This window comes from Poromitra crassiceps (assembly GCF_964638095.1).
Source record: "Poromitra crassiceps genome assembly, chromosome: 16".
In the NCBI taxonomy this organism is placed as follows: domain Eukaryota; kingdom Metazoa; phylum Chordata; class Actinopteri; order Beryciformes; family Melamphaidae; genus Poromitra; species Poromitra crassiceps.
In genome coordinates this window covers 19,414,833-19,422,332 of record NC_139645.1, presented here as the reverse complement: position 1 = coordinate 19,422,332, position 7,500 = coordinate 19,414,833, and positions in this window count along the sequence as shown.

Sequence of the window (7,500 nt, the reverse complement as noted above, 5' to 3'; positions counted from 1 at the left end):
CAACATCGCCCTCCGAATCCCTGTGTGTCGCAGGGAGCATGCAAAACAAAAAGCCAAGATGGAGGAGAGAAAAAAAAGCTGGTGTTGTTTTGGGGGAACTATGGGCCCGGCAGGCAGATGGGCAGAGAGATTAGATCTGGTGTTACGCTGCTGTTATTTAAGCTGCGGTGGGGCCGCGGCTGCCTGGTTTTGTAACAGCCAGACGTGTGTGTGTGTGTGTGTGTGTGTGTGTGTGTGTGTGTGTGTGTGTGTGTGTGTGTGTGTGTGTGTGTGTGCGGGGGGGAGGGGGGTGATGGGGCGACGCAGGGGGGGGCGAGCGAGGAGCCCTGCAGGACCTGATAGGAGCTCTCTGGGAACCACAGCCAGGTTGTGCTGGACCCCTCTCCCCCCCCACCACCACCAACCCACCCCACCACCCCCCTCGCTGCTACACGTACGGCCCCCACGCCGAAGCACCCACGGCTACAGGAAGCATGTGGGCCCAGCTACTGGAGAAGATTAGCACAGCGCACTTCCCCTTTTTAGAGGTGACACACACCCTGCGACACACACCCGCACACACACACACACTCGCACACACACACACACACACACACTCGCACACACACACACACACACCCCACTGTGGGATCTTGTCCACACCGTCTTACATAAGCTCAGATGCGACTAGATGCAGGGATACTCAACCTGCTTTGCCCCGGGGGCCACGTTTGCAAAATGACAGTGAGATACCAGGGGCCAGTTAATAAACAAACATTATTAATACTATACATTTTTCTGTAGCGGATTGTATGTATTTGGGGTGTCAGCCGCCGAGTTTAGTCTGACAATTTTGTGCACACAGGATAGTTAGGTTAAGTTAGTTAGGTTATGTAGATATGTAGTACCTGGGTGGCGAGCAGGCGGCGATATTTGAGAATTTTAGCTGGAGCTCAGTCAAACTTTATAGTTTTCATTGTGAATTAGAAAATGTCCAGGGGGCCACTTGGCACCCTATCGCGGGGCCGCATCTGGATAAGAGACAGAAGTGGCGAGGTGGGAGCAGAAGACTTTAAACACCCCCTGGCCTAAAGTCATATTTTAAAGTCGGATATGATTAACATTTTCTCACATAAAATGTGCGGGGGGAGGTCTGAGAAAGGGCTTAGAAGCATATATATAGCCTCCTCTTTCGGCCTCATTGAGAAATTCTGGATTCAAAGAATATTCAAATATGCAGATAATAAAGGCCTTGCACCGCAAGAAATTGTTGATGTTTTAATGTTAATGTCATTTTTAATGTTGTCAATAATTGATGTTGGTGTTGCTTGGTTTTCGTTGTTGATGTTGACGATGATGATGATGATGATGACGTTGCTGTTAGCGACGTGGTCACCGGGGTTTGTTTTTGATGTTATCGCTGATGTCTTTGTCAACGTTCTTGCTAATCTGCTGCGGCACCGCAGAGTGTCATGACGTGAGGATGATGATATGATCACTCCGAACAGTAAAACTCTGCAGGGAGCAAACAGGAAACAATAGAAAGCAGAAGAATGTAAAGTAGAAGCAGACTGACGAGAAACAGAGAAGCAGCGAGAGAACAGAGGATGAGCAGAGGGAGGAGGAGTGGTGACTCTTGTCATTGCAGAGAGCTGATCTGAGAGCCTGTCCGGAATACTCCATACTATTTTGATGTGTCTTTATGTCTTTTTATTCGATGATGGATCAGTCCAATCACTTAGAATGTTGGTGATCTAGGAATTAAAACTTATTGAACCAACGTTCTCCCTCCCAACTCACACTGACATTTTGGTCAGCACCTCTTGGTTCACTGGGTTCCCCTTTTGTTGTCCTTTGCCGACACCACAGTGCACGGGTCCAAAGGCAACACCACTTGTGTCGGTTCTAAGTTATGGCGGCTAGGCAACTGAACTTGGTTAAGCTTCGAGGAATGGTTTGTTCATGGTTCAATAAGAACAATGTTTAAAAAAAAGATGTCAATGTGGCTTTCAGTTGAAATGCATTTTTGACTTTGACACTGCGGGATCGAACCGTCGGCATCAAAGGCAAACGTACGCGCCCGACCGCCACCCTGACCACAACGCGCCATTACTGGCCACCGGTTTTACTTCCATGAGTAGCCAGTGTGTTAAACAGGTGTTGAATGGCCCTGGATGACAGAGTGCAGGCAAAATGAATGAGCTGCAGAGAGAGAGAGAGAGAGAGAGAGAGAGAGAGAGAGGGAGAGAGAGACAGAGGCAGAGAGGGAGAGAGAGAGAGAGAGAGAGTAGAATGTTTTTTTTTATTTCTGTCTAAAGTTTTGCCTTCAGCAGAGTTTCCAGATGGCCAGCGCTCTCTGAGAGCAGGCGGCAGCCGTGCTGAAGCCGGGCTGGTCTGTCTGTCTGTCTGTCTGTCTGTCTGTCTGTCTGTCTGTCTGCCTGTCTGCCTGTCTGTCTGTCTGTCTGTCTGCCTGTCTGTCTGTCTGTCTGTCTGTCTGTCTGTCTGTCTGTCTGCCTGCCTGTCTGCCTGTCTGTCTGTCTGTCTGTCTGTCTGTCTGTATGTCTGTCTGTCTGCTGGTCTTTGTTTAGCGAGGAGCTGGTCTGTCTGTGTGTAGGGCTTTGTTTAGCGAGAGACCACGTCCGTCTGTGTTTGTCCTCCCAGTAAACAGAGGCCTTTGTTTTCCTGCTGTGGACACTTAAGCAGAGGTTTGTCCTGGAGTTGGACTTGGGGGAAGTTATTTTCTGGTTTCTTTGTAAATAGTTGGTGATTTGTGGAGAGAGAGGAGGTTCCCAGCTGTCTGTCCCCTCCTGTGTCACTCTCTCCTCTTTCGCTGCTTCATCAAAACAACATCACGTCTCCGTCACATCCAAACCCGCCAGTTGGCATGGAGCGGCGTCTGAATTGGGCCATAGTTTCCCTCTTCCTGGGAAAGACTGACCTGCTCACTGCTGTCACAATGCTGTGACCTGCTCACTGCTGTCACGTCTCACTGTGACCTGCTCACTGCTGTCACGTCTCACTGTGACCTGCTCACTGCTGTCACGTCTCACTGTGACCTGCTCACTGCTGTCATGATGCTGTGACCTGCTCACTGCTGTCACGATGCTGTGACCTGCTCACTGCTGTCACGATGCTGTGACCTGCTCACTGCTGTCACAATGCTGTGACCTGCTCACTGCTGTCACGATGCTCTGACCTGCTCACTGCTGTCACAATGCTGTGACCTGCTCACTGCTGTCACGATGCTCTGACCTGCTCACTGCTGTCACGATGCTGTGACCTGCTCACTGCTGTCACGATGCTGTTACCTGTTCACTGCTGTCATGATGCTGTGACCTGCTCACTGCTGTCACGATGCTGTTACCTGCTCACTGCTGTCACGTCTCACTGTGACCTGATCACTGCTGTCACGATGCTGTGACCTGCTCACTGCTGTCACGATGCTGTGACCTGCTCACTGCTGTCACAATGCTGTGACCTGCTGACTACTGTCACGATGCTGTGACCTGCTCACTGCTGTCACATCTCACTGTGACCTGCTCACTGCTGTCACGATGCTGTGACCTGCTCACTGCTGTCACGTCTCATTGTGACCTGCTCACTGCTGTCACGATGCTGTGACCTGCTCACTGCTGTCACGATGCTGTGACCTGCTCACTGCTGTCACGATGCTGTGACCTGCTCACTACTGTCACGATGCTGTGACCTGCTCACTGCTGTCACGATGCTGTGACCTGCTCACTGCTGTCACGATGCTGTGACCTGGTCACTGCTGTCACGATGCTGTGACCTGCTCACTGCTGTCACGATGCTGTGACCTGCTCACTGCTGTCACGATGCTGTTACCTGCTCACTGCTGTCACAATGCTGTTACCTGCTCACTGCTGTCACGATGCTGTGACCTGCTCACTGCTGTCACGTCTCACTGTTACCTGCTCACTGCTGTCACGATGCTGTTACCTGCTCACTGCTGTCACGATGCTGTGACCTGCTCACTGCTGTCACGTCTCACTGTTACCTGCTCACTGCTGTCACGATGCTGTGACCTGCTCACTGCTGTCACGATGCTGTGACCTGCTCACTGCTGTCACGTCTCACTGTGACCTGCTCACTGCTGTCACGATGCTGTGACCTGCTCACTGCTGTCATGATGCTGTGACCTGCTCACTGCTGTCACGATGCTGTTACCTGCTCACTACTGTCATGATGCTGTGACCTGCTCACTGCTGTCACGATGCTGTGACCTGCTCACTGCTGTCACGATGCTGTGACCTGCTCACTGCTGTCGTGTCATGGTTTTTCTAATAGAGTGTTTCCTATTATTCCTGCTTAAATAAAGGAACTCTACTGTATATTATTAGGTCCAGCAGCCTGAACCCGTCTGAACATCTAAACATGTGTTTAGAGGTTTAGATCGCCGCCGTTCTCAGTTCCACAAACCGCTCATTTGGCCACATGATGCACAGCACAACTCTCCCTCCCTCCCTCCCTCCTTCCCTGGGTCCCTCACTCCATCTTGTCCCATTCTCCCTCCCTCCCTCCATCTCTCCTTCTCACCACTTTCTCTCCTTCCTCCTATCCCCTTCCTCTCATCTTTTTCTCCCTCAGATCCTTCGCTCCTCCCTCCCTCTCTCCTCCTACCCCTTCCTCTTGTCCTTTTCTCCCTCCCTCCCTCCCTCCCTCCCTCTCTCTCTCTCTCTCTGCATGTGTCTGGTCTAGCAGGGTCACTCACGGTCAGAAAACCCCTTGAGATTCCATCCTCTTAAGCTTAAGGGCCTTCTTCCTCTCTCCATCCTCTCCCTCCCTCCCTCCCTCTCTCCATCACTCCTCTCCCTCGCTCCCTCCCTCCCTCCCTCCCTCCCTCTCTCCATCACTCCTCTGCCTCCATCCTCCCTCCCTGTCCTCTCCATCACTCCTCTCTTCCTCGGGTCTAGAGAATTGAATGGGAGTGAATGAGGTTCAGAGGTTCGGAGAACCTGATTTAAAAACATCTCTTAATCATGCATGTAAAAACAGTCAGAATCAAATGTACAGGGATGAAACATGTAAAAAATGTAATGCAAAAAAGAAAAAAGTCAAATCATGCTGTCCCTTAAGGGAATGACACGTCTCATTGCGCCATCCTGGCTTTTCTAAAAGAGAACATTTCTGACTGTACTGGTTTTTATTGTTAGAATGGAGAGCAGAGATCAAGTTAAAATCACACAAAAAAAAATGTTGGAAGCCAACTAAAAAAATAAAAAGATTCCTGGACAATTCTCGCACAAAGACAGGAGTTTGGTGACCTAACATGATAATTTATCACATTGATGAATTATTGATATCTCCTCAGTGATGGGAAATGTAGTTTATATGAGCAATTGTTTGGTGGCAAATGAAGATTGATTAATTGACATCCCTGATGAGTGTACAGCCTGGGGGGGAAACATACTGTATATCAATTATTCTTAGTGTTTGTTTTAATCTGCTTGAGGTGCCAGACGGGCGGGGTTTACCATCTCAGGATAATTCTGCTTGATGGGTAGGCCGTCAATCACAATCAAGTGTGCTGGATTGACTGTAACACTTCCCTGTGATTGTCTGGCACTCACCGTGTTGTCCTACGTGGCAAAACTCCGCTCATCTGGCAGCTCGGGAAGGTAAAACAAGCCATGAAAAGTGTGTGTGAATGCCATGTACTGCTGTGCTCTGAATGTGTGACTGTGTAGATCAATAAACAGTCATCACTTCTGTTCCAACACAATGAGTTGTTCCCAAACGGCACCGCTGCGTTTGGCCCGGCTTGCTTAGCGCTGGGTTAGTGCAGTCAGTCAGTGTGGTGCATGTTTCCAGGGGCGCCTCCAGAAATGTTTCTTAGCGGACATTCAGACCCAAAAGCGTTTTTGGAGCTGCCAGCGCCTTTCTGCAATTCATTCTCTATGTAAGGACGCGCTAGACGTGCTTTTCCTAGCGTTCTGACTGAAAAAAATGCTTTTGGTGTGAATGTCCCCTTAGGGGGGCCAGACAGAACCACTGAACCCATCTCCACAAAACCCCCGAGCGACCTGAACTCAACCAGCAGATTACCCAGCCAAACGTCCCACCAATGAGAGACCAGAACCGGGCCCTGGTCCAGTAATAGGCCTCATAGTGACCTGCTACTGATTATGATATTTTATATCTAGGCTATGTGGTTGCACTATAGTACGCCTATAGTAACCGTACAGTATGCGTGTCACGGCGTTGTGTAGTTGGTACTTGCAGCAACCCATGTTAAGGGCTTGCCCAGGGGTGGATACGAACCTTCGGCCTGGGAGTCCGACACGCTAACCACTCCACCAAGAGAGCTAGCTCCCTTGGCGGAGCTGATTAACATGCCTTTATACTGGGGGAGTGAGTTTAACCAATCCATTCGCTACCACACTGGACTCACGAGGAATCGACGCTGATTCACTTCGGTTACATTCGCATAGGGACTCATAATGAATAAATAAAAGCTATTTATTTAATGTGTTTTATTTGTGTATTATTGTTTTATTATATCTATTCATTCTATTATTTATATCAATTTTAGAGTATCACTATTATGTTCCTAATATATTGCTATTATATTCCCTAAAATGTGCATTCATGGGAGTCAACGGTGAGTTAACAATATTGCAGTTTAGGGTATTTTTCATATCCTTTTGCATCAACTAATATCCCTGTTTCCTACTCCTCTGCCAGTGTGACTGCGTAGATAAATAAACAGGGAGCCATGGAGCGAAGTCATCATCACTTCTGTTCCAAACAGAATGAGTTGTTCCCAAATGGCACCGCATAACGTTGCTTGGCTGGAGCTAGCTTATAGCGCTGGGTGTTTGGCTGGAGCTAGCTTAGCGCTGGGTGTTTGGCTGGGGCTAGCTTATATAGCGCTGGTGTTGCTGCGGTGCAGTGCATATTTCAGTCTCTCTGACAGTGTGAGTTTGAGGGTCTGGGCGGCGGGAGCTGCTGGCATTTCCTGAATAATCTCATTGTAGTTTTCTCAAAAGAGCTGCAATCAACTTTGGTCCCGTTTCACAACCGTCCACGCAGGCCCGAGACCGCAGGAAGAGATACCGGAGGAGCTGCGCGCGCACACACACACACACGCACACAGGCACGCGCACACGCACGCACACACACACACACACACACTCACACGCACGCACACACACACACACACACACACACACACACACACACACACACACACACACACACACACAGACCGTTCAACAATAGAATATCATACCAGTGTTGTTTTTAGTGAATGCCAGCGGTCCAGGTTCCTCTGTCTCTCTCTCTCCTCACATATCACCCTTATTCTTGTCCAGTATGAAAAACAAACAACCGCTCTGTTTTATCCTTATTTCTCCTTTGTCCTGTCATCTCTCTGTTAAAGTTGGCCTCCAAAGGCATTGCCGGTCGATTGCGATTTGATCTTTGCTCTCCATTCGGACAATAAAAACAGTCAGTAGCTAACGTTGTCCTATCGCTGATTTTGAGCGGTCCCAGACGAAA